This window comes from Tamandua tetradactyla (assembly GCF_023851605.1).
Source record: "Tamandua tetradactyla isolate mTamTet1 chromosome 18 unlocalized genomic scaffold, mTamTet1.pri SUPER_18_unloc_1, whole genome shotgun sequence".
Lineage (NCBI taxonomy): Eukaryota > Metazoa > Chordata > Mammalia > Pilosa > Myrmecophagidae > Tamandua > Tamandua tetradactyla.
Genome location: NW_027518250.1, coordinates 1648183 through 1659992, shown reverse-complemented (window position 1 = coordinate 1659992; position 11810 = coordinate 1648183). Strand labels below are relative to the sequence as shown.

Here is an 11810-nt window from a genome sequence, read left to right as displayed (position 1 = left end):
ACTAAAAGAATAAAATACCTAGGAATAAATTTAACTAAAAAGATAAAAAACCTATATAAAGAAAACTACAAAAAACTGTTAAAAGAAATCACAGAAAACCTAAATAGATGGAAAGGCACACAATGTTCATGGATTGGAAGACTAAATATAGTTAAGATGTCAATCCTACCTAAATTAATTTACAGATTCTATGCAATACCAATCAAAATCCCAACAACTTATTTTTCAGAAATAGAAAAAACAATAAGAAAATTTATCTGGAAGGGCAGGGTGCCCCGAATTGCTAAAAACATCTTGAGGAAAAAAAACGAAGCTGAAGGTCTCATGCTGCCTGACTTTGAGGCATATTATGAAGCCACAGTGGTCAAAACAGCATGGTATTGGCATAAAGATAGGTATATTGACCAATGGAATCGAATAGAGTGCTCAGCTATAGACCCTCTCATCTATGGACATTTGATCTTTGATAAGGCAGTCAAGCCAACTCACCTGGGACAGAACAGTCTCTTCAATAAATGTTGCCTAGAGGGCGGGCCGCGGTGGCTCAGCAGGCAAGAGTGCTTGCCTGCCATGCCGGAGGACCTCGGTTCGATTCCCGGCCCCAGCCCATGTAAAAAACAAACAAACAAACAAAATATAATAAAACAAGAAAATGTTTCCCTTTCTTCCTCCCTTCCTTCCTTCCATCCTTCCTTCCTTCTCTCTGTCTTTCCTTCCCTTCCTTCCTCTCTCTTTAAAAAAAAAATAAATAAAATTAAAAAAAAAATAAATAAATAAATGTTGCCTAGAGAACTGGATTTCCATATGCAAAAGAATGAAAGAAGACCCGTATCTCACACCCTACACAAAAGTTAACTCAAAATGGATCAAAGATCCAAACATTGGGTCTAAGACCATAAAACAATTAGACGAAAATGTAGGGAGATATCTTATGAAACTTACAATTGGAGGCGGTTTTATGGACCTTAAACCTAAAGCAAGAGCACTGAAGAAAGAAAGAAATAAATGGGAGCTCCTCAAAATTAAACACTTTTGTGCATCAAAGAACTTCATCAAGAAAGTAGAAAGACAGCCTACACAATTGAGACAATTTTTGGAAATGACATATCAGATAAAGGTCTAGTATTCAGAATTTATAAAGAGATTGTACAACTCAAAACAAAAAGACAGCCAACCCAATTACAAAATGGGAAAAAGACTTGAACAGACACCTCTCAGAAGAGGAAATACAAATGGCCAAAAGGCACATGAAGAGATGCTCAATGTCCCTGGCCATTAGAGAAATGCAAATCAAAACCACAATGAGATATCATCTCACACCCACCAGAATGGCCATTATCAACAAAACAGAAAATGACAAGTGCTGGATAGGATGTGAAGAAAGAGGCACACTTATCCACTGTTGGTGGGAATGTCAAATGGTGCAACCACTGTGGAAGGCAGTTTGGCGGTTCCTCAAAAAGCTGAATATAGAATTGCCATACGACCCAGCAATACCATTGCTAGGTATCTACTCAAAGACTTAAGGGCAAGACACAAACAGACATTTGCACATCAGTGTTTATAGCAGCATTATTTACAATTGCAAAGAGATGGAAACAGCCAAAATGTCCATCAACAGACGAGTGGCTAAACAAACTGTGGTATATACATACGATGGAATATTATGCAGCTTTAAGACAGAATAAACTTATGAAGCATGTAATAACATGGATGGACCTAGAGAACATTATGCTGAGTGAGTCTAGCCAAAAACTAAAGGACAAATACTGTATGGTCCCACTGATGTGAACCGACATTCGAGAATAAACTCGGAATATGTCATTGGTAGCAGAGTCCAGCAGGAGTTAGAAACAGGTTAAGATAAATGGTAATTGGAGCTGAAGGGATACAGACTGTGCAACAGGACTAGATACAAAAACTCAAAAATGGACAGCACAATAATACCTAATTGTAAAGTAATCATGTTAAAACACTGAATGAAGCTGCATCTGAGCTATAGGTGTTTTTTTGTCTGTCTGTTTGTTTGTTTGTTTTTTTGTACTGTTATTATTATTTTTATTTTTTTCTCTATATTAACATTCTATATCTTCTTCTGTTGTTTTGCTAGTTCTTTTTCTAAATCGACACAAATGTACTAAGAAATGATGATCATGCATCTATATGATGATGTTAAGTATTACAGATTGCATATATAGAATAGAATGATTTCTAAATGTTGGGTTAATTTCTTTTTTTCTTTAATTAATAAAAATAAATAAATAAATAAATGATATAAAATAGTGAAAAAAATAATGGTAGAATGAGTAGAACATATGAAATAAAAATAAATAATAGGGGGAACAAATGTCAAAATAAATTTAGTTTGAAATGCTAGTGATAAATGAAAGTGAGGAGTAAGGGATATGGTATGTATAATCTTTTTTATTTCTGTTATTGTTTTATTTCTTTTTCTGTTGTTTTTTAATTTCTTTTTCTAAATCAATGCAAATGTTCTAAGAAATGATGAATATGCAACTATGTGATGATATTAAGAATTACTGTTTATATATGTAGAATGGAATTATATGTTAATGTTTTTGTTTGTTGTTAATATTTTTTAACAAATTTTTAAAAATTAAAAAAAAAGAAAGTAACATGTAGGGAGCCTAATAAAAGCCAATGATAATATTAAAAGTTCCCTGTCTGGGTGGCAAACTATTACTAGCCACCCTTGCTAACATAAGAGGATTCCACAAAGGAGCTCAAAGAATTATTTGCATTCTTTTAGACCACTACTCCCCTCACTAGCTGTCAGAACTGAACCTCTAACTCCCCTTAGAGCCCCGCCGCTTCCATGGGGTCAATAGTGAGCTCAAGCTATCACTTCCTCAAGAGTCCAGTAAGCCCCTATTCTGCAGCAAGTACCACACCACCTAATAATGTTCAAAATACATCATGACCAGAAACAATTTTTTCATGTCTCTGCTCAAGCTACTTAGTCAATTTCTTCAGCCAGAATCTATACCTGAGTAATTTCTGACATAACATGTAATTCCTTAAAATGAGGAAAAGGGTCATAAAACACCCGAATTTTCTAACAGAACCCTTAATCAAAGTCTTTGGATGGCCAACTTCAAAAAAGAAATAAATAAACCAAGTCACAGGTGATTCCAATGATGACCAAAATTAACCCTAATTTCAGTATCTCTCCCCAGGCTCACCTGATCCCTCCAGCACCGCATCCTGGGATTCTTCTCTAGGTGTGTTGTTCTCCACTCGGCCACGGGGTCCATTCACTGCCTCCATGAGAATCGCCCAGCCCTAAAAAATGCCTCTTGGCTTCCCAGACATTAAGCTCAACCACCTTCCCTTACACTCATCTGTTAAACTCCTTCCCTAAATATGGTACTAACTTGATAAGACTCCTGTTGAAAACAGCACCTTCTGTAGCTTTAGAGAGGACACAAGTAAATATATTTTCCATTCAGCCTATAGCCAGTTTTTCCTAAGAAACTAAAATGTTTACAGCAAAATAAAATGTGTATTTTGCAAAAAAAAAAACAAAACTAGAAGCAAGCAGTTAATGTTGACAACAAAACCTCTGTCATCTAATATGAAATTCTGCATTAGTAGTTCTAAATGTGTGTGTTTCATTAATGTGCCCAGGGTGTTGAGTGCTATATCAGTCATGACACTTGTTTTCCATTCACAAAAGGTTTTTCCTTAGATTCATGAGTTTTAATTTGATCATCAATTTGATTATTACATCAGCATTAGGAGGACTACTTATTTCTTCCATAATTTCATATTTGTTTTATAATTACATTGTATGATAAAAATTCCTCAAGAGCTCTTCAAAAATGCCAAATAAGTTTTTAATACTTTATATATATATATATATAATATAAACACCTATATATATGCAATTTATTTTTCACATAAATGATATAGGTGAGCAATCATCTCAACTCTGTTGTGGGTCACTCTCCTCTCAGGCTTCTGTTCACAAAGTCTACCCATGGATTACTCTGAACAATTTTTCACTTTCTGTTTCACTGGAAAGGAACCCTAAGATAGTCATAAGTTTCAACCTAGCTGTCTGCCAAATGCTCTTGCCATTAGCATGGTACCATTAAAGAAGTTGAATCATTTGAAAGCAAAATCTCAAAGAATGTACCTGGGATCCATCACAATTTGGATTTTGAAAATGCCCAAAGCATTTATTTCTTACCCTCTTTCCATATCTACAACCATCTAAGGCTTCATTCTCCAATCAGTAGATACCTGTTTTTTTATTAAGATATGTTCATGATACCATCTTTTGTCTTCATCTCTGATATTTATAACTTGTATGAATTACCACTATCTGATTGGGTCTTAATCATGGTAGCTGATAAATGCACACATCTTAGACTAAAAGCACGGTGAATTTTAAGGAAAGATATGAAATTAAGGTGATTGAATTTCATGGAAAAAATCAAAGATATTTTAAAATATTGAAAAGACAGACATGGATGGAATGGGGTTAGATTTCTCTCATTCCTCCCTCACAGAAACTCAGGTCCTACCAGTGCAACCTCCAGAGCATTTAGACTTGCCTATAATAGGTTTAGAACCATTCCCCATCTTCTTGCTAGAAATTAAGAAATTTTGAGTTTTAATTTGATGGAGCAGGAAGCACAAAATCACCTTGTGAATTAGTGGCTTAATGAAATTCAATGCACATGCATTTCTTTGGTCTTGCAATCACTTGTTACATGGTTGGGTGGGAAGTGTTCAGTAAGAAAAAGAGCTCACCAAAGAGTTTCTGCTCAAATAACAAGCATCAAAGATGGTGTGACCTTGTTTCAGAAGCACAAAGTAATGCACAATTGATCTATATGGGACTAAAAAAAGCTATATCTCATAGATATGAGGATAGATTGAGTGAGTCAACTTTAAAGGAATTGACTACGTCATTTAGAAGCAACAATATTTCCCTTTTCTCATATTTTACTAGTTTTATGGCTCAGAATGGTGCATTAACCCATGACCCTTAGTCTTAGTGGTGACAAGTAACAAAAACCTGTTATTTGGTCATGACACAGGCCCGTTGTGTGTTGGAAATATATATCATTATTTTGAATAGAGCATGCTTGACCTAATTTGTGTTATTCTTCATATTTTAGTGCCCCTCCTCAGAAGAAGAAGCAGTTACAGTATCCTTTTGAAAAAGAACATGACTTTGATGGAAACTTAGACCAAATAATTAAAAAGGAAATGAAAAGCGTGGAGTTAAGAGCTGCATCATGTTTTGCCATAAGCTGTTTTTTTTTAGCTTTCACATTTGTTTATATGCTTATCTGTTTTTTTACTCCAGAGTTAAAGCAGTAGTCAACAAATAATGGGCATTTAGCATGACTGAAAACTAAAGCTGCACTGAGAATTGAGGGTTCATTCAAGTATTGCAAAGCCTAAGCTCATTGCTACAATTCCACACTCTTGTCTAAAGAGGTTGTACCAATGAATACCTTCACAGTAATGTTTGTAAATTATTTTTCCTTAAGTTCTGCATCAATACTTTATATGTCAGATATTTGAAAAATTTCAAGTCTGCTAATGTATACAAGTACACAGAGACACATCCAAACACACACTTGATTGTGATCTTAAATTTTAATGATGTTAATATTAATCTGGAATTCTCTTCTATGAAATTATATGGCATATTCTTTAACTTATTATTTGGAGTTTGTCATTCTCTATATGCTTTGAGGAAGAGAAATTCTCAACTGTAATATAATCAAACTTACTAATATTTTATTGTGATTTGTGTTTGTTTCTTGTATAAGAAATCCTTACCTACATTGATAATCTGTAGAAAATCTCCTCTATTCAGCTCTAAAATAACTGCAATGCCACGTCCATATTTTGTTCTTTATCCCACAATATTTTTGTTTCATGATAGGCAGGAGTGAAATTTCACTTTATCCAATATGGTTATTTAACTGTCAAAGCACTATTTACTGAAAAGTACATAACCAACATGTTGTGTCCCTGTAAATCTGTGGCTGTGACCTTTATTTGTCACATAGTCTCTTTTAAAAATATTTCTCTACATCAATACAACATACATTAAGATGAATTTAAGATAAATTACATTTGAAATGATAATTAAAATGGAAATTTTAAAAAAAATGCTTCAGTGAAAACACATGGATGAACTAGCATGTCTCAGCAGCTTCCTCTTGCAACTGTGAACTGGCTCCTCATGGTATTCTGTAAACCTCTGTAAGACTGAGAGGATGGATATAGCAAGCCCTCTACCCAAGGCTGGGAAGTTCATGATGGCCCATAGCAGCGTTGAGGGCATCACCTGTGCAGAGAAGATTGGTCTTCTACCCCACCATTCTTCTGAATATGGATGGTGTGGATGTTTCCATAGTTTCTACATATAGGATCATGTCATATGCAAATAGTTGGATGTTCAGTTTCCATCAGAAGATATTCTCCTGTTAACAGCATCTCCCGTCATTAAAGCTATTACAAAATTCAGGCAGTTTTCTAAAACACTGAAAGAATTTGATGTTGAAGAACACCAAGAATCATTTTAGAAAATTGTTTTCCCAACATTAAATTTACAGAATATGGAGTAAAACAATTGAAGAGCGATGAATATTGCATTTTAACAGATGATGGCAATCAGCATGTGTATAAGAATCTCTGTCTGTGTGTTGGAGTATAACCAAAATTGATATGTAAAGAAAATCCTAATATATTAAGAATCCATGATACAGATAGTTGTCAATTATGAAATTGAAGACTGTGAAGTGATGTGGACCATTAAAGATAAAGCTATTGGGAATAATTTCTTCAATACTGGAGAAGCTGAATTCTCAGCTTCATAGTTCATTGCTGAAAAACCAGAAGCTAAAGTTGCACAGAAAAGAACTAGATATTCAATGAGGGAAGGAAAAAGGAAAGAAGAAATAATACTAAGACTGATAATGTGGGTAGTTCCTTGGGACCTGTCTGGCACAAAGGCTTAAAACTTAAAGGAATGAAAGAATTTTTTCTTAAGATTCACATTGAAACCATGTGTGAAGTAAGGAAAATTTAGCTTCAAGAAGAATTTAGAATTTTAAAGAAGAAATTCTTAGTTCTTCCAAAAGACCATCATAATAAGTCATCCTAAATAACTAATGAAGTTTAAGCTAGGACAAAGGCATGGCCTGAAAGTAGATCATCATATGTGGATGTCAATTACTAATATCTATGCAACAGTTGACATCTGCACTGCATTGTGGCAGCCCAGCCCAGTTTGGCAGCTGATGAGGCTGTGGAACTAGGCTACACAGATTGGATGGTATGCAGTAAAGTGCATGGCTGCGGCTAATTTAGGAGACACTACTGACATGGATTTCACTTTGAATATTTTGCTCATGTAACAAATTCTTTTTTATTAATTAAAGAAAAAAGAAATTAACCCAACATTTAGAAATCATTCCATTCTACATATATAATCAGTAATTCTTAACATCATCACATAGATGCATGATCATCATTTCTTAGTACATTTGAATCGATTTAGGTAAAGAACTAGCAAAACAACAGAAAAACAAATAGAATGTTAATATAGAGGGAAAAATAAAAATAATAACAATAGTAAAAAAAGGAAAAGAAAAAGAAAAAAAGGCAAACAAACAGACAGACAAAAAAAAACCTATAGCTCATACGCAGCTTCATTCACTGTTTTAACATGATTACTTTACACTTAGGTATTATTGTGCTGTCCATTTTTGACTTTTTGTATTTAGTCCTGTTGCACAGTCTGTATCCCTTCAGCTCCTGTTTCTAACTCCTGCTGGACTCTGTTACCAATGACATATTCCAAGTTTATTCTCGAATGTCGGTTCACATCAGTGGGACCATACAGTATTTGTCCTTTAGTTTTTGGCTAGACTCACTCAGCATAATGTTCTCTAGGTCCATCCATGTTATTACATGCTTCATAAGTTTATTCTGTCTTAAAGCTGCATAATATTCCATCGTATGTATATACCACAGTTTGTTTAGCCACTCGTCTGTTGATGGACATTTTGGCTGTTCTCATTTCTTTGCAATTGTAAATAATGCTGCTATAAACATTGGTGTGCAAATGTCCGTTTGTCTCTTTGCCCTTAAGTCTTTGAGTAGATACCTAGCAATGGTATTGCTGGGTCGTATGGCAATTCTATATTCAGCTTTTTGAGGAACCGCCAAACTGCCTTCCACAGTGGTTGCACCATTTGACATTCCCACCAACAGTGGGTAAGTGTGCCTCTTTCTCCACATCCTCTCCAGCACTTGTCATTTTCTGTTTTGTTGATAATGGCCATTCTGGTGGGTGTGAGATGATATCTCATTGTGGTTTTGATTTGCATTTCTCTAATGGCCAGGGACATTGAGCATCTCTTCATGTGCCTTTTGGCCATTTGTATTTCCTCTTCTGAGAGGTGACTGTTCAAGTCTTTTTCCCATTTTGTAATTGGGTTGGCTGTCTTTTTGTTGTTGAGTTGTACAACGTCTTTATAAATTCTGGATACCAGACCTTTATCTGATATGTCATTTCCAAAAATTGTCTCCCATTGTGTAGGCTATCTTTCTACCTTCTTGATGAAGTTCTTTGATGCACAAAAGTGTTTAATTTTGAGGAGCTCCCATTTATTTATTTCCTTCTTCAGTGCTCTTGCTTTAGGTTTAAGGTCCATAAAGCCACCTCCAATTGTAAGTTTCATAAGATATCTCCCTACATTTTCCTCTGTTTTATGGTCTTAGACCTAATGTTTAGATCTTTGATCCATTTTGAGTTAGCTTTTGTATAGGGTGTGATATACGGGTCTTCTTTCATTCTTTTGCATATGGATATCCAGTTCTCTAGGCACCATTTATTGAAGAGACTGTTCTGTCCCAGGTGAGTTGGCTTGACTGCCTTATCAAAGATCAAATGTCCATAGATGAGAGGGTCTATAGCTGAGCACTCTATTCGATTCCATTGGTCAATATATCTATCTTTATGCCAATACTATGCTGTTTTGACCACTGTGGCTTCATAATATGCCTTAAAGTCAGGCAGCGCGAGACCTCCAGTTTCGTTTTTTTCTCAAGATGTTTTTAGCAATTCGGGGCACCCTGCCCTTCCAGATAAATTTTCTTATTGTTTTTTCTATTTCTGAAAAATAAGTTGTTGGGATTTTGATTGGTATTGCATTGAATCTGTAAATCAATTTAGGTAGGATTGACATCTTAACTATATTTAGTCTTCCAATCCATGAACACGGTATGCCCTTCCATCTATTTAGGTCTTCTGTGATTTCTTTTAGCAGTTTTTTGTAGTTTTCTTTATATAGGTTTTTTGTCTCTTTAGTTAAATTTATTCCTAGGTATTTTATTCTTTTAGTTGCAATTGTAAATGGGATTCGTTTCTTGATTTTCCCCTCAGCTTGTTCATTACTAGCATATAGAAATGCTACAGATTTTTGAATGTTGATCTTGTAACCTGCTACTTTGCTGTACTCGCTTATTAGCTCTAGTAGTTTTGTTGTGGATTTTTCTGGGTTTTCGACATATAGTATCATGTCGTCTGCAAACAGTGACAGTTTTATTTCTTCCTTTCCAATTTTGATGCCTTGTATTTCTTTTTCTTGTCTAATTGCTCTGACTAGAACCTCCAACACAATGTTGAATAATAGTGGTGATAATGGACATCCTTGTCTTGTTCCTGATCTTAGGGGGAAAGTTTTCAATTTTTCCCCATTGAGGATGATATTTTTCATATATTCCCTCTATCATTTTAAGGAAGTTCCCTTGTATTCCTATCTTTTGAAGTGTTTTCAACAGGAAAGGATGTTGCATCTTGTCAAATGCCTTCTCTGCATCAATTGAGATGATCATGTGATTTTTCTACTTTGATTTGTTGATATGGTGTATTACATTAATTGATTTTCTTATGTTGAACCATCCTTGCATACCTGGTATGAATCCTACTTGGTCATGATGTATAATTCTTTTAATGTGTTGTTGGATACGATTTGCTAGAATTTTATTGAGGATTTTTGCATCTATATTCATTAGAGAGATTGGTCTGTAGTTTTCTTTTTTTGTAATATCTTTGCCTGGTTTTGGTATGAGGGTGATGTTGGCTTCATAGAATGAATTAGGTAGTTTTCCCTCCACTTCGATTTTTTTGAAGAGTTTGAGGAGAGCTGTTACTAATTCTTTCTGGAATGTTTGATAGAATTCACATGTGAAGCCGTCTGGTCCTGGTCTTTTCTTTTTAGGAAGTTTTTGAACCACTGATTCAATTTCTTTACTTGTGATTGGTTTGTTGAGGTCACCTATTTCTTCTTGAGTCAAAGTTGGTTGTTCATGTCTTTCCAGGAACCCATCCGTTTCATCTAAATTGTTGTATTTATTAGCGTAAAGTTGTTCATAGTATCCTGTTATTACCTCCTTTATTTCTGTGAGGTCAGTAGTTATGTCTCCTCTTCCATTTCTGATCTTATTTATTTGCATCCTCTCTCTTTTTCTTTTTGTCAGTCTTGCTAAGGGCCCATCAGTCTTATTGATTTTCTCATAGAACCAACTTCTGGTCTTATTGATTTTCTCTATTGTTTTCATGTTTTCAATTTCATTTATTTCTGCTCTAATCTTTGTTATTTCTTTCCTTTTGCTTGCTTTGGGATTAGTTTGCTGTTCTTTCTCCAGTTCTTCCAAGCAGACAGTTAATTCCTGCATTTTTTCCTTTTCTTCTTTTCTGATATAGGCATTTAGGGCAATAAATTTCCCTCTTAACACTGCCTTTGCTGCATCCCATAAGTTTTGATATGTTGTGTTTTCATTTTCATTTGCCTCGAGGTATTTACTAATTTCTCTTGCAATTTCTTCTTTGACCCACTCATTATCTAAGAGTGTGTTGTTGAGCCTCCACGTATTTGTGAAAATTCTGACACTCCACCTATTATTGATCTCCAAGTTCATTCCTTTATGATACGAGAAAGTGTTGTGTATGATTTCAATCTTTTTACATTTGTTAAGACTTGCTTTGTGACCCAGCATATGGTCTATCATTGAGAGTGATCCATGAGCACTTGTGAAAAAGGTGTATCCTGCTGTTGTGGGATGTAATGTTCTATAAATGTCTGTTAAGTCTAGCTCATTTATAGTAATATTCAGATTCTCTATTTCTTTATTGATCCTCATGTAACAAATTTTTTAACTCTAAGGTTGTATTGCTGGGAAAATACAATGTGCAAGGGTTTAGGTTCAGTTCATGAACAAATGCTGAATTGTACCAAAGGAAAAGAATATGTCAAAGTTGTCATGAAAAATGGGTAAATGATGGGAGCTATCTTGATTGGTGAAACTGATTTGGAAGAAACATTTGCAAACCTAATATTAAATCAAGTGACCCTTTCATCTTATGGAGAAGTTGTGTTAGATCCAAATATTGACATAGAAGATTATTTTGACTGAAAAGGGCATTTCAAGAACCACATCAATTTCCAAGTAAGACAAAAAAATTCACAAGCAAATATTGTGAATGACTGCATTGATTGAATGGTGACCACTTGAAGATAATTTTAGTAAGAAAATTTGAAAAAAAAATCTAAGAAAGAAATCAGTTCAAATAATTTATTTATTTATATATTTTGTGCATAAAATTGACCACCTATTGTATAAAAATCAGAAATTATTCATCTGTATTTTCTAAGCTTAAACATATTCATTCATTATATAGATTTTGGAGCAAATTCAGCTTGCTGATTATATACTTAAACAAAATGTAGACCAGAAAGTCATCCTCTGAT

General features: G+C 34.5%; 1 pseudogene; it reads left to right on the top strand.

Moving 5' to 3' along the window:
* The first annotated feature begins 6266 nt into the window (after positions 1-6266).
* LOC143672876 (pyridine nucleotide-disulfide oxidoreductase domain-containing protein 1-like) lies at positions 6267-11475 on the top strand (annotated as a pseudogene).
* Positions 11476-11810: the final 335 nt, after the last annotated feature.